The sequence below is a fragment of the Triturus cristatus genome, chromosome 10, assembly GCF_964204655.1.
Source record: "Triturus cristatus chromosome 10, aTriCri1.1, whole genome shotgun sequence".
NCBI classification, from domain to species: domain Eukaryota; kingdom Metazoa; phylum Chordata; class Amphibia; order Caudata; family Salamandridae; genus Triturus; species Triturus cristatus.
This window is the reverse complement of record NC_140593.1, coordinates 1,039,696,331-1,039,721,459: the sequence shown is the minus strand read 5'-3', so window position 1 is coordinate 1,039,721,459 and position 25,129 is coordinate 1,039,696,331.

Here is a 25,129-nt window from a genome sequence, read left to right as displayed (position 1 = left end):
CCAGTTTGTTGACGTAGGGCACTGCGGACATATTGTCCATCTTCAACAGAATTCAGCTTTCCATCTTGCTCTTCACTAGATTGAGCATGGGAAAGAATCCCACTAAAAACCTTACGCAGTTTATATGGAGCTTCAATTTCTCTTTAGACCATCTCCCTCCGTTAGATGTGGTTTCCCATCTGGTTCCCCAGCCCCAACAGCTGGCATCCCATTCAATGGCAGTCTAGAGAAGAGAGTCGTAAAATTGCATAGCCATTCCACGCTTCCTAGTGCTCCATCTCTGTTTTGGCCTCCGCTGTCAGTGCAACTTCTGCCTCGTAGGTTATGCTGCTCTGTAAATGTTTGATCAAGGGTGTTGTATGGCCCTCTAGTGTAGGGGTCCTGGGAAGATGACTCTCCAAAAAGATCCACCTTTGCATACGGGTCAGCATCAGTGGTGGCCAGTACTCCTAACTTAGGGTCCAAGTGATGCTTCAGAAAGTGTCAACGCTCCGCCCACAGGGCACAGTTAGCATTGCACAAAAGGCATATAGCCCTGTGAGCTCATCCTGATAGACAACCTGGTCTATGGGTGTGCCCGTGCACTTGGCGTTCTCCGCCAGCTTCTTGATCTTTGTAATGGGTCCTGTAACATCTAAGAGCTCATCCTGACACGATCTCCAAGATCTGTCAATACCCATCTTGGGGTCCTTAATTAGACGGCCCATAAAGGTCACCATTGTGGTGTTTGGTTCAGACGTGGCTGCAACCTTGACCTCAGGCACTCTGTCCAGAGGTTGTTGTGGACTTCCCTATCTAATGGCTTTCATAGTCGCTGTTTCAAAAGAAATGCCTTCTTCTCCGAGGCCTTCCAATCCGAGGAGCGGGAATGCCAATTCATTGGGATTTAAAAGGTCTGAGGCATCATCCCAGTCTTTTTGGGCTTTAGCCACCTTGCTTTTTGGTTTCTTATTTTCTACCGCAGAGGGATGTCACTCAATATCTCTTTCATCCCTCATCAGAGGAGGGAGAATCCACAGCCAGGTGGTCTGACCAAGGGTCTCGTATCAGGCTCATATCTATCTGAAAAATGCCAATAGGGCCTGCCTCTTTTTGTAATAGGTCCACTTTGGAGTTTTGTATGAGGTTGTGCAGTTTACTAAAGGATGCCGCCAAATCTTTGGACTGTGAGAAGCTCTGCTCCCAAATGGGGCCCCACTTACACCTGCACAGTGCATCTGTGGCAGACTTCCAGAAAAACCCTTGGGTTCTTGGCGTCAGAGTTCTGCCACTTTTGCAGTGTCATAGACATTCCTATTCCAACTGACTTGGAAATTGGTATACTAAAAATGAAAGCCAAGTCTAGGTCTACCTCTTACTCCTCTGACACCTCCTCCTGCCTCCCATTCACAGGGTCTCCAGTCGCTGTAGGCACTGGTAATGTCACCCTAAAGAATTATAAACTATAGGAAGGTCCTACCTGACTGACTACGCCCTAAAGAAATGCTACCTAACTATCCCTGTGAGAGAAAACACAGAAAGCACAACCTTAAAAAGCTTGTTGGTCTGGAAGAGCATGCTGGTCATATCAGAAAATGGTTAATGTTGCACCTCCAGACATATTTGAATAACAGATGAGTGAATCAGCAGGTCAAAACGCCTCAGGGAAGGCTCCCCACAGTAGAGAGGAGGCCCATCAAGAGCAGGACGCTTCTGCTAGCCTCCTCACCCAGATGAGGGAGCAGGGCAACTGCTGCCCCTCCCACCCAAGGCCAAAATGTCTGGCAGGAGAGGGGAGAGACAGGCTTAGGTAGAGCTGTGTGAAGGAAGCAGCGCTCTCTGAGGCAACGCTGACCGATTACCTAATGCGGTCAGTGCCCAATGAAATACAGATTATAAAACTTTAATAATGACTAAGTGGCCGATTCTGATGCTGGTCGGAGGCCTTCCGACTGACTTGATAGGTGTGGTCCGACCGACTGATTACGATGTCAGTGGTCGGAACGTATCAGGTCATTCCAACTTGGTTCCGACCGGCTCTCAGAGTCTTCCTGTCAGTCAGAACTGCACCCCAATCCCCTATGGACAGTGTTTCCGCCGTCAGGATTACGATGTCTGTCTCTCACAGCCTTTCCATGCCGGCTTTCCTAGCAGGGCCCCCTAGCCTACGCGGTCTAAAGATCGGTGGTCGAGGAGGTACCTAGGGTACCCCCCTGAAAAACCCTGCACTGTGTGGCAGGCACTATGTGGTGCCTGCCACAGGGTGCAGAGTTTTACACCCCCACCCTCCCCCATTTCTCTATAGGAGCCTATATTACGGCCGGTTTATGGCCGTGACACAAGCTCCCCCAGAGAACAGTGGGAATCTGACCGAACAGTGTTCAGTCACGTCGTAATCAGGTGGTCGGTCCCGAGTCCGAGACGGTGTCTGTCGGAGGCAACTCTGACCGACATCGTAATGAGCCCCTTAATGGAAAAAAGTATTGAAGGAGAACTTACCTGAGGCTGCTGTGAGTAGCATATAAAGAGAACAAAAGGAAGTTAACATGGACTGTTATGACCTGAGGGACATTATGATTGGCTATTATGGTACATGTTGTTAATGACATAATAAGGTTGCTCATGGGAGCTGTAGTTCTATTTATGTATTTATTTTTTGCTGCTGTAGGTTTTAAGTAAAGATAGCTAAGCATAATCAAGCCTCCGGTCCTGACATAGAATAACATGGAAAACCATACATGCCAACAAATGGGCAATGCTGCCACGTTTCCCAGGTCCTTGAACGATGAGCTATTCCAGTCCAGTTTTGTTTTTCTTTAAATTCTTAAAAGTCTTGGCCAGAACCAGGCAAGAGCTGCTGAATTTGGAAATGGAGAATCAGGTTGGAGTCCTAGCGTTGGTTCAACATACTGTGATTTTGCGCAAACCACTTAATTTCTCTGTGGCGATAAAATCAAAATAAATAATTCTGACCTTGTGTAATGAAATTGGTTTGCATGTAAAGTGCTCTTATACCGTTAGGCCAAGATCGTACAATATAAAATGGGAAACATTTAAATAATGGAATAAACAATACTATGAGTCCCAGGATTCAAAGAGAAATGTGTGGACAGGAGCAGGTAGTCACGCATAGACCTGGGAAACTTAGCAGGGTAGGTATCCACAGTCCATGAATGATGAGCTGCTCCCGTTTCTGTTTTTCCCAGTTTTATAATGGAATAAACAAGACTAGAAGTCCCAGAATTCAAAGAAAAAACTGGACTGGAGCAGCTAGTCACTCATCAACCTGGAAAACTTGGCAGGGCTGTATCGGGGTGACTGTACGATGGAGATTTAAAGAAATAAATCAGTAGATTTTGCTTTTCCCTTTACTTTGCATTACGGTCAAGGACATTGTAACTTGGATAAAGCTAAAATAACGTTGCTTTATACTGCTCAACTGGGACTCATTAACTAAAAACAGGAGTGTTTGACATGCATAGGCTCTCAATTCTAGGCACTCTTATTCCAACCACTAGAAGGTTACCCATGGGGCCTTTCTGTGTTCAACTAAGCTTCCTGACATTCTACTATATCTGTATACTGACCCCAGCCTCATGTACAGTAGTTGAAATTTCCCTTTCATTTCAGATTCATGTGGATTTTATGATAGCCAACATACTATTCCTTAATTAAACTACATTTTTCAGAAGCCTTGATGACATATATCAATACTTTATTTACAGCTTCCTAGAAATGTTTTGGATTAAATGCAAATTCCAGATCCATGCAGAATGTTGTCGCAGCCTGTACGTTTTTCTGCCAATGGCTCAATTTCCTACAATTCTGTGCTCACTGCTTCATCACCATCAGGCCAGTGATCAGCAGTTGAATCAGCACACCTGTGGCTGGCAGGTGTTTGTTTGATTCAGAGACCTCAAGTCTCACTCACTGTGAGTGAGACTCACACAACTCTCACTCATAGCAAGCAAATGGTCACACCTGATGGGAACGGCTTAAACCCAACCTCTAAATGCACCTCTGTTGAGAGCTCTATGCACAGTGGCTCCTGAGTGCTGAAAAAGATCCAGGAGCCAACAGTAACTTAGGGGAAGCCATTCTGTAGACTGCTTCATTTGATGGAAGGAGCCACTTTGGCATAGAAGAGTGCTACTCCACAATCTTTGTCAGCCTATGTTCCATCTTCGAGATGTTTTAGTGTTTTTCTATACATTTTACATTCCTTTTCACTGTTTTATCATTTAATCAATGTCCCTTCCTATGTTGTCACTGATATCACATCTGAGGCATGTGATCGCGGGTGATCTTTTAAGCCTCCGATTCCTTCAGTCCAGCGTTGGTCATTGTATCGGTGTTGCTATTTGACTGACCCTTTGCATCCAGAGGTCATGACTTTTGAGCTATTGTTAATCCCTCTTTGCAGAGTTTAAAGGCTCCTGAGCAATGACAAAAACCTAGAAGTGACCTTGTTTCCTTAACTAGCACTGTGTTCGTGCAATCTTGTTTCATTAACATCCACTGTTTCAGTTGTTACACCTTTTTTAGTCCCTGCGTCCTTTCTTCTTTCAACTTTAATTCCAGTTTCCCGTGATCTACCTTCTTCCCTTGTTACTTGCATTCCCAGTTTCTTAGTATGATTAGTTTGCTTACATTTCGGTGTTTGTTTGTTTGTTTTCCCTTCTTTCCTGTTAAGCACAATTTCTCTTTGCCTATTTAGTTCTCCACTCTTGCTGAAACTACCTTGCATGTTCCTGCTTGATCGCCAGAATTCATGGACACAGCTGACAACCTTGGTGGTGTTTCTGAACCACTGTGTGTATAGGCTTTATATAACTCATTTTACCATCACCATAAGTATCAGCTCCACATACCTTGCACTGGCATGTATAGAATACATGTGGGTATTTGCAGTTAGTATGGGTAACAGAAGCTGTGGTTGAGAGCTGAATTAGTTTCAGTCTTATTGTGTGGAGTTCCTGAGTGCTTTACCCTAAGGTTCCATTTCTTATTAACGTTGTTTCATGTATGTCTTGTACATCCTGGGTGTTAGTTATTCCGAATGCTGAGTTGCCTTTTGAGATCCTGTTCCTTATGAGATTTGACTTTCTTGTCTCCTTGTGCACAGCTTCACCTTTGGATCCCTTTTCTGCTCTGACTCCTTGTGTGATCTTGGGCAGCTCTGTTACCAATATTACCAATGTTACACATTTTCCCTCCCTCTGTCTACTCTGCCACCAGTCATTGTTAAAACCTAGATAGAATGAATACTCCATAATTTCAGTATCCCTGTTGAGGTCATTTTGCATTCATTTAGCAATCAGTTTTTGTTTGTGAAATGTTTGAGTGTGTGTGAAATGAAAGGTGTAGACAAGGAAGGCACCAGTGGTTAAGTTAAGTTTGTGCTGAGTAGTCCGCAAACTCTCAAAAATGAAAGGTGTACATTGATTCTCAGATGACTTTTAGAAGGCATATGAAAATCAGCTTCAGAATTGCTAAGTAGAATATTCAACCACATACTACTCTAAGAAAAAGCGGATGCATTACATACCATTTATTTGCTCATTCAAATGATTTCGCTCTGCCTTCAGTCTAACACAGCAATCATCACTGTCCTAACACTAAAGTGACAACATGCAACAAAGCGTCAAAGTAAACAGAGATCAGATTATGCAAAAGAGAGAAAAGACATAGGCCCTGATTCTGGGTTTGTTGAATACAAGTGATTTTATTGCACCAAATAAATAACGATGCCTCGGAGTACATTATGTATCAGATGCAATAAATAGCACCGATCGGTCACGGCCGGTGCAGGTAAGTGCGGTGGGGTGGGGGGTGGGGGGGGGGGGAGGCGGGGCAGAAGTCGACAGACAATGGAATAGGGAAAACAAAATAAATTACTAAAACTGTTGTTTGTCGACTCCACCCCTGTCGCCCCGCTCAGCCCCTGGCCCGCCCCACCGCTCTTATTCATGCAATCTATCTAGAATCCTAACTTGTATTGCTGAAGTCATGCCAGGGCGATTGGGATTAATAAGTGAAATGAGCTTATGATCTGTCCCTATACAAAAAGCCTTGACCGACAATTATGTTTCGATATGAATATGCAGTTACTTCTCTGTCAATCATTGAGCAATTAGGTTCTGTTAGAGATAATGACACAGAAGCAAGAGCGACTATGCATTCTTTTTCTTTTTCTGATTCACCTGACTTTAAATGGTTACTATGACATCACAACATCAGTCACCTGTTAAAATATTTTTTTGCACGCTGTCAGAAAGGGCTGAGAGGTATAATATCAATAATGGTGATGGAGCAGGTAAAACAAAATTTTGTATACCTCCTCTATTTGCATGAAATTAATTACGTAATGATTCTAAGCATTCTCGTACTAATGAGTTTGAAGGGAGACAACTAACCAACCACTCCACCTTGATAAACACAAGATATACGTGGGACTAAAATGCAAATTGCATGGCAGAATAACTAAACTAATTAACTGTGGTACGCAAACTAACTTTAGAATGTGGTGAAATAGAGAATTGCATGTTGCTTTTGTGATAGTTTGTGCTTCCAGTGCTGCCCAATGGTGAGTATTATTGCATTAAATGTTGCTACAAGCTACGAAAATACTAATATATATTGGGATTAGCGTGGGATTAAACATTATAATCTTCATTTCTTTATTCTAATTACTGTTATGTCTGTTTTTGCTTAAATTGGCATTCGGGCCTGCTGCCTTCATGTGAGCGCGATAGCTACTGCGCAGAATGGGATGCCTCTGGAGATGTCCAAGTGACCTCAGCTCCTGTAAGCAGTATGTCCCTTGTCAAGGATAGGAGCATGGAGGGCGGCCAAGTGATAAACGGTGTGAACTACCAAATTGACAATGGATTATTATAACTCTGGAACTTTTGCCTGTGAACCACAGAAAAAGATATACATTTGCTCTCTACCATGCCAGGTCTCATGGGAAACCAGTCAGACATGAGAAAACTCGGAGAACTTACAAATTGAATTGTATTAGCCAATTGGAACAGTTTCTACCCCTAAAATTGTTGCATATTGATCTGAAATAAGAAGGAAAAGGGTATAAAAGACTCTGATCTGCCAAAGGGGGGTGGTTCATTGGGCTGATCGTCTATGGTGTTGGGTCTACGTTGAGCTGATCAAGATTTCCATGGTTTACCTTGGGTTTCTTTAAATTCGAGAGAGCGATTCCATCTGATGGTTTGATTATTGCCGTGGGTTGGACAGTTTATCCTGGAGATTGTCGCACAGGCTTGAATAATCCTCTGTTTGATCGGAGGAATCGCCAATTTCGAGATTTGGTAAATATAATGCCATGCGAAATTTATGCTTATGTTTTAAAGATTTGATTGTCTTCTTGAAATAAATCAAATTATGTTATATTCTGTAGCGCCTAAATGCTAATGCAGAGCAAATTATTATTAGATAAAAAAAATTTGGATTAATAAAAAATGAGTTTGTGATTCTTTAATTGAGTACTGAAAATTAAATCAAATGTTTCCTAGGCTTTAAATTGTGTTTTAGCTGGTTCTAAATCACCATCAACCAGTCCAACTAATTGGTCCAAATATTAAGCCTGGAACTCGGCAAAGCTACAAAAAAACTCCAGTGCACTACAAGAGTTCTGCAAGCGGCAGAGTACTATGAGTTATGTCGTTTGCGGTGATTTTGAGCGCCAGGTGTTTGAAGGTAAAACGAAGGTGTTTGTCCTGCGCTGTAAAATCATTGCGAACTGCATCATGCACAGCACAAGGGGGCGCAGCTTCCTTTCTGCTGCTCAAGTAGATTTTCTACTCGAGCAGCAGCTTTCTCAATGCCAAAGGAAGGTTTCTCAACGCGAGTGGTCGCTACCACCCGTATTGAGAAATCCAACCACCTGCGTTGAGAAATCTCACCAGGAGGTTGATTTTTCTCGCTTGCCAACTAGACCTTGGTGATTGTGAGCACGGAAAGTCACTGGAAGGTGGCTTTTCCTTGCTCGTGCTTGCCAACTTGACATTGACGTGTGCAAGTGAGTTTTTAGGAACACCACTTGCTCCGCGGAACTCAGAGTGCGGAATCCTCCATAAACTTCACAAACGGAGCTGAGTTCACCTCCCAGGGTGAGAAAATATGCCCTTTCGTAATTGTGTGTTAAATTTCTACTCCATAAAATAGATAATTTTTTTTTTATGTCTCAAGTTATTTTGCTCAACTAACTCTGCAAAGACCAAAATGTCATCTTGAATTGCCACCTCCTCGTCCATATTCCCAAACAACACTTAAATGCTCTTTTGGAATACTGAGATGATGGAGGCCAAACTTAAAGGCATTCTCCTCTATCTGAATGCCCCTTCACATGTTATAAAGGCAGTAATATCTGTAGAGTTGGCCGTAACTTTATCTGGTGATGGGCAACTTTATGTCCAGAGTACTAAAAATGTTGCCCTTTACAGCATGGCCAACGTCTCCTGGATGTATGCAACAGATTGCAATCTACCACATTCTGCCTGTTTTAAATTTCCTGATTTTTGGCAATATCCATAATGCAGCATCCACCCTTTCAATCACCCTCTAAGCACATATTTCCTTGATCATTTTTGAAAATTCATTCCTTGAACTGATTGGAACATTCTTAAATGCGTGTCTAATTTGGATGGCATTTTGCTTTAATTGAATGTTGTTTGAAAAGCCTTTTACTCTTTGTAACTGACATATAATAAAAATAATCAATCTTTTGTAGTTCTTGTTAATAGCTCTTAATCAGTTTCCAAAATACAAGATGTACCTTAATCTGCATATATGTATATATTATTGTGAATATTAAACAGTCTTTTGGTGAGAGAATCCTCCCTGTTTCCTCACTACAAATCAAGGTCCAAAGTGCATGCAAAATATTCTTCTAAAGTGTAGTTTGAAGTCAATGTTGAGGTAGTTTCAAGATTTTTATCAATCACAACTTATAGCCTGATTTATGCTTGGCGGCCGGTGATCCATCTGTCAGGGTGGCGAAGGACATTACCTCTGTCACCATGACGGATTACTGACTGCCATATTTTGAGATGACTGGCGATCCCTGTACCTTGACAGGAACAGCCATATCGATGGTTGCTTTCAAGGTTTAAGTAGTCTAGCAGAATGATGAATCAACCTGTCCTCAACCTGCCAAGACACTGTCACATCTCCCAGCACCAGCGCACACTCCACTGGCTCCCCATTGAGGCTAGAATCACCTTCAAGATTCTCACTCACGCACACAAAGCCCTCCACAACACCGGACCAGCATACCTGAACAGCCGACTCAAATTCCACGTACCACAAAGGACCCTATGATCAGCCCAGCTCTCCTACGCCGTTGTACCCCATGCCAGAAAGACCAGATCAGGCGGCCGCTCCTTCTTCCTCGCAGCCAGAGCTTGGAATGCTCTACCGCTCCACCTCAGACAGACAACATCACTCCCCATCTACACGAGCAACCTCAAAACTTGGCTCTTTGACAGACCCCCTCCTTGATGGACTGGAACCTGCACCTCCCCTCCTCCCCAGCTCCTTGAGACCCTTACGGGTGAGTAGTCACGCTTAAGATACACATGATTGATGGATTGATATGAATCTGATTATCTAGAACCCAGCTGCAACATCATAGTTTCCTGATTGCCTAGCAAGGACACTGTAATACACTAGGATATTTAAACCCAATGGTTCAAAATGACCACTGGTATTTCAAATAACATGAGATTTCAAGGATTCATAAAAAATGTAGTCTCTGGAACTGTCCTGTAGTGTGTTCCTGAGAGATGGAAAGCCTTTCCCAAGAGGCACTGACATTCTGTGCTCCTCACCAGGTGAAGTGGCTTTGGAGTATGGCACAGACATGCCCACTGAGCACTGAATCCTGACAGGGCAGGCCTCATTGGAAAGATCAGTGATACAGGTAATTGTTTAATAACTCAACACCCACTGTGATAATACTTGCGGTTGCTTCACCACTCATTAGCATGCATAACCAGTGGAAATCAGCAGACCTGGGATGGCACAGAAAGCACAACCAGGAACAGCATATCAATGTGGTGTACTGTGGGACCTGATTACACATATACTCAGCGTGAACATGTAGGGGCTTATTTACAAACCCCTTGCACTGACGGTGTGTTTCTTTTAATATGGGAAAAAGTGACGTACCAGCGACGCAACAGGCTTGTAAATAAGCCCCATAGTATTTACTCTGGTGCAGCATTTAAAGTGGAAATAAGTATTTAGTCCAACAGAATCCACACATGCACCACCAGGCACAGGTAAAGATCAGATGTAAAGGTAGCATCAAGAGTATAGATTACAGATCTAAAGTCCAATAGAAACAGGGAAGCATGGTGAATCAAGCCATGCTACTGTGGAGTCCAAACTATGCAAAACACCTCATTAAACAACAAAACATAAAATAACAAAAATAACTGATAAACTGAAGGAAGAAATTGCACAAATACTTATTGAGCTTGAGATTAATCTAATTAAAACCACTGCAAACTTTATCATGGGTGTCATCATATTTAATTTGCCTCTTTCCAAACAAAAGTATTCTATTACTTTACTGTAGGTAGTTGGGGATGTCTCTAATTATGTTTTGACGTTTTCCAGAAAAAGTTCAGCAGCTGAGCAAATCTCTTAGCAGAGACATTTATTGTTTAAGAAACCCATTTATGTGGCAAACAAAGTGATACATCATGATAATTCCCTCACCTCCAGCTGATGATAGCCCCTGTTCAGTTGAAATTTGCTCAATATTGAGCACCACTCAGCTGGTAAATCACACTTTGAATGCATGGAGCTAGGTGTCTCGCTTAGTGCATGGCTTGATTTGACTGGTGGATGTCCAGACCGATGCAAATGTTCTCTATGAGCCGAATCGAGGAAAGGGCATTATTAATATAACTACTCTGTGCTTTGTAGATATGCAGCCTCTGAGTCTTGTAGGCTTAGGTTTTGGGCTGTCTTAGGTGTAAATATTATATATATCAAACAATCATCAATTTATGGTTTTTGCTAGTAGCACTTTATCACATTCCTAAACACCACATGAGCCTTAACCCCCATATATGTACATACATCATGAATATTGAACAGTCTATAGTGAAATTATCCTTTCCAGAAAACAAGATCTAAAGTGCAAACAAAATACCTTTCTAAAGTTAGTATTCAACTACGCGTTACTCATTACAAGTTCCTACATCGCAAATACTATACCACTGTTAAGTTACACAAATACAAATTGCGGGACACTAACAAATGCGATAGATGCGGGGCGGAAGCTGCTGACTTCCTACATCTCGCCTGGGAGTGTAGCTCAGTCCTAGCCTATTAGCGGCAGGTATTCACTGCACTAGAACTGATGACTCCCATGCAGATTCAACTATCTCCTCTTCTTTTGCTCCTCGGCCACACAGAGAAAATTGCAGTAAAACTTCGCAAATTAGTCTCCCATAGCCTTTTATTGGCCAGAAGGCGGGTGGCATGCAGATGGGGTCGAGGCAGAGCACCCAAATTTAAGGAGTGGATTGGGGACATGATATTCTGGCAAGATCAAACATAGGCTTCTGCTGACCTCCTTCCCCCAACTTCTTGCCCCCGCAATATTTGAGATCCACACTCAAGCTGTATCTCCTGGAGCACCCGATTGAGGCCGAACATAGTCCACATAGTCCACGCTCCCCCCACACACTACATCCTACGACTTGATTACTGGTTGTTAACATTTAATGCACCCAAACCTGATTGCACAGACCCACCTCATCTCCACGCTGATATGTTTTTATGTGATAGATCTGAGGTTCTTCTATAATGCCCCTGCTATGAGATATCTCCTGCTGTTTTTATAACTCTGAACTCTATATTGTATCAAGTTGATGTTCTGAGGTTGCTGCTATGTATGTACCTATCTATACACTGTAGCTATCATGCTTGTTGTTTCTCACTGTTTTTATTTACCTTTTAAAGAAAACTTAATAAACAAATTTAAAACAAAACACCTTTGTAAAGTTTAGTTTGAAGTCAATGTTCAAATAGTTTCAAGTTTGTTATCAAACATGTCTTAGTTCCTGGAATCCTACTCTGTATTCCTTTTTATATTCCTTCCAACTGTTTATTGGATCCTGTTCAATGAATGTTAATTTCTGCTTGAACTTGCTTCTAAATATTGAATGGGTAGCCTCTAAAGTGTTGGGCCACAGGTCTTATTGAAGTCTCCAATATGCAGTCTTATCTGCCTGTATTTGAGTTCCCAGACTCTTGAAGAGACTGAGAACAGCGTCTCCACATCAGGTTCCTCTGATGCCCTGATCCAAGCAGCAAACCTACAAAGATGTTTAGCATCTCCATCTTTACTGCAGATCTGAATCTCAGCAAACATCCCGCATCAGAGTCTGCTTTAATAACGTGAATGTCAAATATATGTTGCTGCCCTTCAAGAGTCAGTGAAGACCTGAAGCAACCCCTGAAGGGAAAGGTATCATTGCATTGAAAGCATAATTCTTAACAAGAGAGGTTTGAAAATTAATGTCCTTGGGGGAGATGAGCATCTACCTAAAAGTAAACCTTTGCCATATTGATGTCAGTGACAAACACTAGCGATCTGAGGTCATCTTCTTCAGGGTAGGTCCTCCTTCATGTGTAGAAAAACACTTCCTTTGGCGACATGTCCTGTTCAGCAGATAAAGTTTATATTAGAGGAGCTACCACCTGTCCTGGCTTTCTGAGATCTGTGCTTGGATCTTGGCACCTGCTTCTGTGGCTTGAGCTGCTTCTGTTATTCTGACTTGAGCTGCTTCTGCTTGTCTGGCTTGGGCTGCTTCTGCTTGTCTGGCTTGGGCTGCTTCTGCTTGTCTGGCTTGAGATGCTTCTGCCTGTCTAGCTTGGGCTGCTTCTGCTTGTCTGGCTTGAGGTGCTTCTGCTTATCTGGCTAGAGGTGCTTCTGCTTGTCTGGCCTAAAATGCGTCTGCTTCTCTGGTTTGGGCTGCTTCTGCTTGTCTGGCCTGAAATGCTTCTGCTTGTCTGGCTTGAGGTGCTTCTGCTTGTCTGGCTTGGGCTGCTTCTGCTTGTCTGGCCTGAAATGCTTCTGCTTGTTTGTCTTGAGGTGCTTCTGCTTGTATAGCTTGAAGTGCTTCTACTTGTCTGGCTTGGGCTGCTTCTGCTTGTCTGGCTTGGGCTGCTTCTGCTTGTCTGGCCTGAAATGCTTCTGCTTGTTTGGCTTGAGGTGCTTCTGCTTGTCTGGCTTGAGGTGCTTCTGCTTGTCTGGCTTGGGCTGCTTCTGCTTGTCTGGCCTGAAATGCTTCTGCTTGTTTGTCTTGAGGTGCTTCTGCTTGTATAGCTTGAAGTGCTTCTACTTGTCTGGCTTGGGCTGCTTCTGCTTGTCTGGCTTGGGCTGCGTCTGCTTGTCTGGCCTGAAATGCTTCTGCTTGTTTGGCTTGAGGTGCTTCTGCTTGTTTGGCTTGAGGGGCTTCTGCTTGTCTGGCTTGAGGTGCTTCTGCTTGTCTGGCCTGGGCTGCTTCTGCTTGTCGTGCTTCTGCTTGTTTGGCTTGAGGTGCTTCTGCTTGTCTGGCCTGGGCTGCTTCTGCTTGTCTGGCTTGGGCTGCTTCTGCTTGTCTGGCTTGGGCTTCTTCTGCTTGTCTGGCTTGGGGTGCTTCTGCTTGTCTGGCTTGGGGTGCTTCTGCTTGTCTGGCTTGGGCTGCTTCTGTTTGTCTGGCTTGAGGTGCTTCTGCTTGTCTGGCTTGAGCTGCTTCTGCTTGTCTGGCTTGAGGTGCTTCTACTTGTCTGGCTTTAGGTGCTTCTGCTTGTCTGCTTGTCGGACGCAAACCTCACAGTAGCACCCACTGACTGCAACGTTTTACAGTCCTTTTTCCTCCAGAAAGTAACAGACATCCTCCTAGAGATTGAAAACACCCCCATCACTATGAGCTGCCGGGAGCTGTCCACACCCCTACCCCTCACTGGTCAGCTTCTCACTAGCTTCCCTCAACTAAACTCAAGGTCTCTAATACTCCTGGCAAATGGCACCAAATCAGGCTCCCCTGCCGACCCATACCCGCCATGGACCTTCAGGATGGCACTCCCTGCCCCGGAAAGTCAGATTCTCACCCTCCTGAATAATTCCTTGGCGACTGGCCAAGTCCCTGCAAACCTGAAGGAGGCCAGAGTTACTCCTCTATTTAAAAAAACGGGCTGACAGGACCGAACTAAAAAATTATAGACCTAGCTCCCAGCTCCCTTTCCTGGCAAAGGTTGTGGAGTAACACGTTTTGAAGACCATCTCGGCATTCCTGGAGAAACACGAGCTACTCCAATTTCACAAGACAGGTTTCAGAGCCCACCACAGTACAGAGCTGGGTATGTTATCAGTTCTGGACGAACTTAGGATTAAGGCCGACAACAAAGAATTGAGGGCCCTGATTTTACTAGACCTGTCAGCAACGTTTGATACTTTCTGCCATTCTAAACTATTGACCAGGCTGGCGGATTTGGGCATTTGGGGGCAGGCCCACAAATGGTTAGAATCCTTTTTATCAGGACGAGCGCAGAGGATCCAACTGGGTGAGCAGGTATCGGAAAAGGGCAATATCTCATGTGGGGTCCCTCAGGGCTCCGCACTGTCCCCCTCCTCTTTAATATATATCTGCAGCCTCTGGTGACTGCGCTAGCCAATATGGACTGCCAAGTATTCAACTACGCGGGTGACACCCAACTCATCCTAAGGATCGATAATTCAGCCCATGCCCAACAGTCAGCCCTCAGCATACTCAGGTTCACAGTTAACTGGATGACTGCTAATTCCCTAAAAATCAATCCAGACAAAACTGAAGTCCTAGCCATCTAGACTAAAAGCAACCCCTGGAGCGATCAGTTCTGGTCCCAAGAGTTGGGGGCAACCCCTAACCCAGCACCCGTTGTGAAAAGCTTGGGAATTAAGATCGATTCTGAACTCTCTATGACCAATCAAGTCAATTCTGTGGTCGGAACTTGCATAGGTCTTCTAAGACAGCTGAGGAAACTGGCTCCTCTTCTTTCGGTCTCGTCAATGAAAACGATAGTATCACTAACTATTGTTTCGAGACTTGACTACGGCAATGCGCTTTATGTCGGGCTACCCCAAAAACTTACTAACAAACTGCAGATAGTGGTAAACGATGCAGCCAGGCTAATATTTAGGCTGCCCAGAAGAACTCACGCCACTCTCTTGCTGTGCAAGTTGCACTGGCTGCCTATTAAGCAAAGAGCAAAATTTAAGGGGTTGTGTATTACCCACAAGGTTCTACATGGACACACCCCAGCCTACATAAAAGAACGCCTACTCGAATATGTGCCAGGGCGCATGCTGCGCTCAGCGGAAGCCGGCCGGCTCACCTGCCCACGCTTTAACATCATATCAAAAGGAGGTCGAGCATTTTCGGTCCTTCTGCCACAACTTTGGAATCAGTTGCCCATTAATCTCCGTAAAGAACCCAGACTTCTCTCCTTCTGGAAACAACTAAAAACTATCCTTTTTAGGGAAGCACTAGATACGGCTTAAAGTCCTTTAGTACCTGGAGACCTTCCCGTCTTTGACTGTGTTTCTCCTCTTCCAAAGCGCTAAGAGACCTGTCGGTGTACATGCGCTATACAAGAGCAAATTAACATAACATAACAAATGCTTCTGCTTGTCTGGCTTGAATAGCGCTTCACTGGCAAACTCTGTAAAAGTGGCTCTAATGTGTTTGGGTGTGAATAAAATCAATCTGGCCAGTTTGCTACCACTCTGTCTTACTTTATTTCGTTATTTTTCATATTTTTAACCTTTTATTCCAGATGCTGCACTTTGGAATTAAAATACATTTCCAGCACAAAAAAAAATCTTTTTTGGATCACTTTCACAGGGGAGCAAATAATCTTGAAGTCACAGTGTTCAGTAAGAGAAGAGCTGCTAGACAATAAGAGGGGGAAGCAGGAAAGAGTGAGGAGGGGGGGCAGCTGAAGCGGCAGAGCAGAAGTGGACACTGTATTTTCTTCTCTGGGCAAGATGGAAAAGACAGAGTCCTGTTACTTCTCTGCCGCCCGTCCTCGAACGCCAGGGTTGCCGAGCTTTATTTATAAGCGATGGTGATTTCTTGCGTCCTGGGACGCATTTTCTAAATAAAAAAGTAGGGGAACGGATTCCTTGGAATTGAAGAAGTAGGGGCACGCCGTGCCCTGCCGATCCCGCCCACTTCGACCACTGAATGTCAGTCACTGTGATTAACCAAGGATAAAAAAAAATATTGTGTTTAAGTTGGAGAGTGAAATTTCCTTTTTGGTCTGTGGAAAATGTGGTTATAATAGTTCAAAATGCCCCAGTAACTGATGAAAACTGGCCCGACTCTCATAGTGAAAAGCACTTTAAGGTATAGTGGTGTAAATTGGCCATATTATCTCTCAGCACTTCCTTTCCCTCTGACAGGTGCAACCTGTTTTTACTGTTGCTCCTTGTTATGAATGAATGAATGAATGAAGCAGCATCTATTAAGCGCGCAGCTACCCAGGGGCATCCCAGCACTTATGGTTGTAAGGCATCAAAGGTACGGTTGCGCTCGACATGGTAATGTCTGTAACTTGCCGTATTGTATACATTGATGTCCTGTAACACCTTGAGCCGATCTGATGAAACATTATTTAAAAGTTTAAAGGACTACGCACTAATCATGTTGGGTTCAAAGTTCACCCCCAAAAGGTTCAGAACATGTTAATTGGAAAACATTAATTAGACCCAGAGTTCGAGTCGGGGTACCACGCGGGTGGACGGCGTCTCCCCACTTATTTTACCGGGAGCTCGATAACTGGAGTAAATGGAGCCACACATTCCCTCTTTGGCCTCTTGGGGGCGAGATCGGAGCTCATTCAGAACGCTGCTCACACGCTGGCTTCTCTGATGCAATCGCATCTAAGAGGTGAGCGAAGGGAGGCAATGACTCTGATGGTGCAAGCCACCTTTCGTGACGTCACTTCCTGTTGTGACGTCAGCGTCCCCCCACTTCATTTTAGGTCGAGCCTAGAACAGCGCATGCGCTGTTGCTCGACATTTAGTATACGGGTTTCCAAAGTGTTACCTACCAGACCTCGCTGACCTAGCGCTTGCGTTCACGCGAGCGTCCACACGCGCAGCCGCCAATCACTGCTGCGCACGCACCACTCGCGTGCATGACACACAGCGTGTCCCGTCCCGTCCTCGCGATCGTGATCACTGTCGCTGTGATTGCGATCGCGATTACTTTCGCTTTCACGGCCGCGCGGCCGTTACTTTTACGGCCGCGCGGCCAATGCTTGTTTATGTCTCCTAAATGGCCAGCGCAAGTCATACGTCACTTGCTGTTTCTTGTCCAGCCCATTGACCAAGTACAGCTTGATTGCTCCTAATAGGCGTCCGTCCACCCCTACTGCTGACCTCTAATGCTCAGCCTACGACAGACCACATTTTCTTCCGCTTGTTTTCACTTTGGTGCTTCTGTGCACTCCCACAAACACTTTATTTTTTGCTGTTGCTTATAGAGCAAACTCGACTCTAAAGTATTGAAGCGCTTGATTCGCCCAGAATCACAAGATGTTGAGTCGACGCCGAGACTTGAACACCGTTCCTAAGATCCAAATCGGCATCTCTGGCCGTAATGCCACATCCTTTCCCCTTCGTGTTGCTGCTTTTCCAATCCCCTCCCACCCAGCATTTCTCCATGTTGCAGACCCCCGTTCCCCTCCCACCACTCCACACTGGTTTATCTGAGCAGTTTCTTTTTTGAGAGAGATTCACCTCCTACATGCGCCAAGGCGGGGATCTTCAGAGATGGAGGGGGCTAAGCGTATCTTTCCATGTCATCGAATAACTGTGCTCCGCGCCGCTTGGTATGTCTAGTGGCCCTATCTTTCCAGGAGTGATTGCCACATCATTTGAATTACAGTCTGTCTGCTCTTTACCTGAAAAATAGCAGCAGTGGAAATACCTCTAGCAGTAGCAAAGCGGAGTACAACATTTGAGATAGGAGTAAAGTGCACCTGGAAAGGACTATGAGAATTCCAATCACAAATTCTGCCCACCGTCATTTCTGGTCACTCTTTCCCATCTTTTTATGTTATAAGTGTGATGTCAATTGTGCATTCGGCCATCTGAGATGGATTACGGTTCATAACTTGAGGCCTGAAAAATATTTGTGTTCAGTGTTCGATATGTCCTTGTCTACTAATGTGCACCTGACACCAAGAAACAAATATGATGCTAATATGTGCGTGTTATTGGTGTACACAACGCATGATGGCCTTTTGTACATAAACATGCCTTCTGACTTGACGTGCCATATGCTTGTTTCCTCAGGTTTCGTAACAGCTGATGAGGCCTATTCGTCTTGTCAGAGACCCTCTTCCCTGTGATGTATTAATCTACTGTTGGTTATAAACGCGCTGTATTAAAGCATGGGGCTGTCTTCCTGGCAGTCATATTAAGCAAAATTCTCAATCTCGAATCTTTTATCTTCAACACGCTGCTACTCCCTTGAGGCCTGACCTAACCTCTCTGCAATTTTGAGGCTGGTATCCCTCATCGGAACCGCTGGGACTGAACCCCTGTGCACCACGTTGACTTTCCGTTGCCAAGGCTCGTTGGCTCTGCACTCCAGAGATCTTCGGGCTAACAGGAGCTCCAGCCGCCCTTCCTGCAATGATCTTCGTCCTCACTGCATTCTCTGCACCAAGGGCCTTCTTCGTTGATGAGCTTATCGAGGTCCTCTTGCGACTCCTGACCCTTCAGCCTGTGGGTTCTCTCGAGGGTCTTCTCCTGCTTCAGTGGGCTCCCCTGGATGCTAGGGACCTGCTATGACTCTCCTGTACTTGGTGAGTCCCTTGGACCTTGCTGGTCCCAACATTCTCCTTCGTTTTCCATGTCTGTTGCTGCTGTTAAGGCTTGTTGGTGCTCCCGCCGGACACCGACCCCCTCGTTCTTAACTTCTGACATGGGAGAGCTCGTGATCTACCTCAGTGTCGGCTGGTCCTCACAGCTGCAGAGACTAGGTCACCGCCATCACTCCTGCATCTTTCGTTATCGGAGGGCATTGCTCTTCCGTGCCTCTTGGTTACCTCGGAGTGGCATAGACTCTGTCCCCTCTGCTTGCTGGTTCTTCTCTTCAAGAATCCACCCTTAGATTCAACCGGACTCTTGCACAGTCTTCGCCAGCGGCATCTTTACTGAAGTCCTCAATTGTGGTCGACGGCGGATTTCAATGTCACTTCGCACCTAGGCACCCAGCTTCCCTGGTGCAGGTATACCTGTTCCTGTGGTATCCACAGGTGGGTTGACTCTCCAACCTTCGGTCTTCCACGGATTTTCATCAGAGTCCACTGGGAAGGGTCCTTCTTCAAAACTGCAACCACGACTTTCCTGTTGACTTCTATTGAGTACGCAGCTGTGTTCCCACTCTCTACACAGCCTCTGTGGGGTTCCTGGGTACTTACTTTGGGTAGTTCCTTGTGTCCCTAGCTCTTCTGAGTCTCCTGGCCCAAGTCCCGACTTCGGTCGAAGTTCCCATTACACTTGCTTAGTATATGGTTTGGTCTCCTCCTGGAGACCGCTGTGTATTGTGCTTATGTACCTGTTTGCAATTGAAGTATTGTGTGTACTTGTGTTGATATCTCCAGGTAAGAGATATACCAATGTGTTAGTGAGTGTTGTGGTGTAATAAATAGACATATTTGTATACTTACACTGAGTGGTTCTTTTTCGTTTAACCTACACTACATGATTAGATCTGGTAAAAGAAGCTGCTTAACACCCCTTCTGGGCTAAGCCTGAAGGCTGCTCTCCACACCTACCACTTAGAAATCTTTCTATGGTTGTCTAAGACCACTAAATTCACCATAAGGGTTGTCTGGATTAGTGCAAGGTGCTTCACTTAGACAAGTGTGCACCATATACTAAGCCAGCCTCCTACAGTGTGGTACAGAGGAGGGCACATTTATTCACGTAGACAGAAATACTGGCATGGGGTGATTTCTCACCTGGTCGATCCCCTTGGATCCAAAACTCACCCTGCTACATCTCACCAACGATTTAGGTGGTAATTGACATTGATTGTTTCTCTTATACCTAGGCCTGACCTTAGCAAAGCGGGACATAGCACGGGAATAGAAGGCCGCGGGCCCTCCGTCTTTGGCAGCGTTGATGGACCATTGTATGGGGATGAGGTCGTAGTATATAAAGCAAGAGGTTGCCCCCAGAAGCACCCCAAGATATTTCAGGTATTGGTGGATTAACGGGGTATCGAATTAGAACCTGTTCGACCAATGTGTCAAGGCGTTTACGGGTTGAGGGTGGTCGGGGGATTGTGGTACATTGACTACTATATGTAGATTTTCATTCTGTTCTATTGAAGGCTATCAGGTTGGAGGAGTATTACGTGCAGACATTTGTATTTTTTTTGTGCTATTTTCTTTGTCATTATTTGAATCATTGTTGTCTTAATGGGATTTTTTTCCTGCTTAAATAGCAAAAACAATAAAATATGGTTTAAAAAAACATTATAGCGCAAGGCTATGCTTGCACATACACTAGAAGTGAGTCAAAACAAGGCCTTGACTCTCACAATGGAACTGCTGCTGTGCAGGTTACATTCTCCATAAGACAGACAGATGGACACATTTGATGACTGTAATTAACACCAAGATCTCGGTTTTTGTTTTAGGGATCTAACCAGGAACCTGCACCACAGCATTAAGAATGGGTCCATGATACGACCAGAAGACAGCACTGGACTAATGACCCGGTCATTTACTGTTTAGGTCTCGCCTCCTGTCCCGGTGTCTTCTCCCTCCAACACTCCTGTCCCGGTTTCATCTCCCATTTCCAACACCAAATTTCTGTTTCTTTTACAGACAGAAGGGAAAAGAGCGCTATGAAGCAGCCCGTCCTGGACGCTTTATAGCACTTTTCATCATTCTGTTATCCACACCCACCCGCTCCCCAGTCACTTACCCCCATCTTGCCACTCATTCCTCACGTCCACCTGATTGCCAAAGCTGGTAGCTCGTATATAGGCGAGACCTATTGGCTTTGCCAATGCTTGTTTTAGGACTTGTGCCCTGATTAGACCCTCATCCTCGCTTGTTTTGAAAGTACCTTTTGCAGCAGCCTGCGGCTTGTAGAGAGGAGGGGCCGTGACAGAGTCTGGCTGGCACCAATGTGGCTGGGGCTGTGCTTCCTGGTTGGAATGGCATGAAGAGATCGCGCTGTAGACAGTGCATTGTGGGGAGGACAGCTCTTTGAAGGAATGCAGTATGGGTGAGTCCCCCTTCTGGGCACACTTACTGGTTACCTTCAATCAACATTGTACGCTTAAATTAGTCACATAATTAATATTGTATAAAAAAAGGAACGGTATGCGTGGTAAAAGTGAGCGTTGAAGTAGATTGAGTGGTGCATACAGTGCCTAATTTGAGCCGGTGCTTTCCAGGTGCTCAGTACCGGCACTTAAATGGTTTCCGGTGCTCGGCACCGGCACCTAATTGTCAACACGACATTTAGAACAGACTACCACAAGGTGGCGCTGCTCATCTAATTTAGAGATGAGCAGAATGACTGTTGTTTAGGAATACAATATACATTTAAAATTACTCATACCTACCTCCCCAGCCATTCCTTTAGCTTTGGGGACCTGGAATAATCTGAGCTGTCGCATTTACGAGTGATGGTTAGTAGTTATTTTTTCAGCAATTACAAGGGCGATGGGTGGTGCACGCTGCAGTGGCCTCCTGGTCAGAGCCCCGGACTTAATATTAGCAATTGTAAATGCGCGGTACTGTGTGCGTGGTTAAATCTACGAAGTAAAAACATGCGTGCTAAAACAACGCGTTGTAATGTCATGCAACCAGGAGGTCCCTCCTTCACACCCTCGCAGATGAGGAGGTTCATAAACCTTTGGAGTCATTTCCCAACCAAGGGCCTTTAAATACTTGTGCACTTTATAATTCTGCTAACCTTTTGTCAATGCATCCTACAAAAGGTTTTTATTATGTCAGGAAACACAAAGGGATAAATAATTCATTGATGCTTTTCTCATCCGAAAGTGGGACCTTTTGCACTTGCACAAAGGATTCAAGCATGTGATTCCAAAATATGGAGACACCCCATTCTCATTGGAAACACACATCTCTCCCTAGAATATTCTGAACCATAGCTGACCATATGCACTGTCCACAGATCAAACAAACTATATGGAATCTTCAAGGACACATTTCTCAATCAACATAGATTCCAAAGACAAAGGGCCAGATGTACGACCATTCCAAATTGCGACTCACAATTTGCGCTCAATTGGAATGTACAACAGTGTCAAAGACACTGATTGCGATTCCCAATGGGGTCGCAAAATGCAAGGCTCATGAATATTAATGAGCCACTCGCAATTGGCAGCTCCATTGGGAATGGCTGGCCCTCCCAGGGATGGTGGCCTGCTGGGCTCAGCAGACCACCATGTCTGGGACTGCTTGTCATTAAAGCAGCGTTTTTTTTTTTTTAAATGCAGCCCGTTTTCCTTATAGGAAAACGGGATGCATTAAAAAAAAAAAATGAAATGTTTTCGTTTAATTTTTTAAGGGCAGGTAGTGGTCCTTGGGACTACTGCCTGCCCTTAAAAATATTTTTAGAGCCAGTAATAATAATAATAATAATACTAGTCACATTTGTAAAGCACATGGTTACACTAGGCTAGTGTGTCCCCGCGCTGCGGAACATTCTGAAACGCACATCTCAAAGGGGACCCTCAAAGCTGGACAGTAGCGGGGAGAATCTAAACATAGGGAAAAAGGTGAGTTTTCAGCTCTTTACGGAAAATAGTCTCCGAGACCTCCAACCGGAGGCCCTGAGGGAGTTTGTTCCACTGCTGAGCTGCCAGATAGCGAAAGGAGCGTCCACCCATCCTTGCTCTCCTGATGGTAGGGATACTCACCTTCCCCGTCCCACTCGATCTTAATTGACGGGTCGGGGAATAGGGAGTTAATAAGTCATGCAGGTAGGTGGGGCCCTTCCTATGTATGATCCAATGGCTAACACATAGAGTCTTGAACAGAACTCTCTCCCTGATCGGAAGCCAATGAAGGGAGGCTAAGGCCCTCTTAAAAGAGGCTCTCTTTGGTAGCATCAAGACTAGGCGTGCTGCTGCGTTCTGGATACGTTGGAGTCTCTGTATGCATTTAACATTCGCTCCCAGGTACAGTACGTTCCCATAATCCAGACGCAATGTCACCAGGGCATGAACCAAGGTTTTCCTGGCTGCACATCAAGAGTTTTCCGGAGACTTCACAGTACTCCAAAACATGTGCCTGCCACTCGCCTGGTATGATGCTCAAATGAGAGCTTGGTGTCCAGCCATACCCCTAAGCTCTTAACCTGTTCACAAGGCGTAGGGGTGGGTCCCAGTGTCTGTGGCCACCATGCCGACGACCATACTGATGGTGCATTCCCTATCACAAGCACCTCGGTCTTATTGCCATTCAATTTAAGGCAGTTATTCGCCATCCAAGACACCAGTTCTTGAAGGCAGGTCACAAAATTGAATGCTGCCTTCTCTTGTGCCTGTGTAAGGGACACCACCAGTTGCGTATCGTCCGCATAAGACACGACATTGACCCCGAATTTTTCAGTAATCTCCGCCAAAGGAGTGATGTAGAGATTAAACAGGGTCGGACTAAGGGTGGACCCCTGTGGCACCCCCTGTTTCAACTTGATGTTTTTAGAATAGTGGGATCCCTGCGCCACCTGGAAACTGCGCTCATACAAAAAAGATTCCAGCAATTTTAAGGCGCTACCTGCCACCCCTCCCTTTCTAAGACACTGTAGCAGAGTATGATGAGCAACAGTGTCGAAAGCGGCACTTAGATCTAATAAGATTAAGGCCGCCGTCTGTCCCTCATCTACATATTTCCGAATGGACTCCATAGAAAGAAGCACAGCCGATTCGGTAGAGTAAAGAGCCCGAAACCCAGACTGGGTAGGATGAAGTAAGTTGTGTTTGCAGATGTGGGCCGTCAGTTGGATATTTACTACCTTCTCAGCAACTTTAGCAAAGTATGGTAGCAGTGAGATAGGGTGCAGATTATCTAATTGGTCCATACTAACATGGGGCTTCTTTTTTAATGGGAGAACAACCGCCTCTTTCAACTTTTTAGGAACTATTCCTGCGATGAAAGAGAGCTCCAAAAGGTGTCTTATGCAGGGCTCGAGAATCTCAATACTCCCTCTTAGCACCTTCGGGGAAGCAGGATCTCTGGGTGAGCCTGACTTAATGCTGATAGCTATCTTATTAAGGGTATTGGGTAGGGGAACGTTAAATTTAGCAAGGCGTTCGGTCTCCATAATGTTGACAGGTTCGTCAACAACCCCGCACCCAACTCGTGCAGAGACCGGGAAGGCGGAGTAAATCTTCTCCACCTTCTCCGCAAAAAAATCAGCCACCCGATTGCATGACTCCACTGAGCCTATATTGGGCGCTGCAATTTTTGCCAGCGAGAATATCTCTTTATAAACCATGAACAGCTCTTTAGCCGAGTTCTCCGCGGTCTCAATCCTTTCCTTGTAGTAGGTAGCCCAAGCCTTTCTAATAAGCGCATGATAGCTCTTAAGACTGGCTTTATATACGCTCTTTATCTGGGCTGAAAAGACTCTTCTCCACTGCCTTTCCAGGCGTTTACTTGCTGATTTAGCCGTTCTTAGTTCGCCCCTAAACCAGGGAGCTGATTTTTGTCTTCTCCCTGACGCTTTAGACGACCAGGGTGCATTACTATCTAATGCCTCCGTGATGCACCTATCCAAGGCTTCACAGGCAGAATCCACATCTAAGTCGCCCGGTAGCCCTCCCTGTAAAAGGGCCCTGTTAAATTTCCCTTGTGCGAAACCAGCCCACTTCCTTGGAGACCCCTTCCTATTTGCGACTCTATTACCACCCTCTTGAAGAGGGCGGTAAATTGCGAGTGTTTTGCGACCGCAATTGCGGTTGCAAAACATTCATACATGGCTAGAGAGTCGCTATTCGGAAGGGAACGCCCCTTCCTAATAGAGAGTCGCAAAACACCATTTTGCAAAACGCTATTTTTTGCGCAGTTACAAAATAATGTT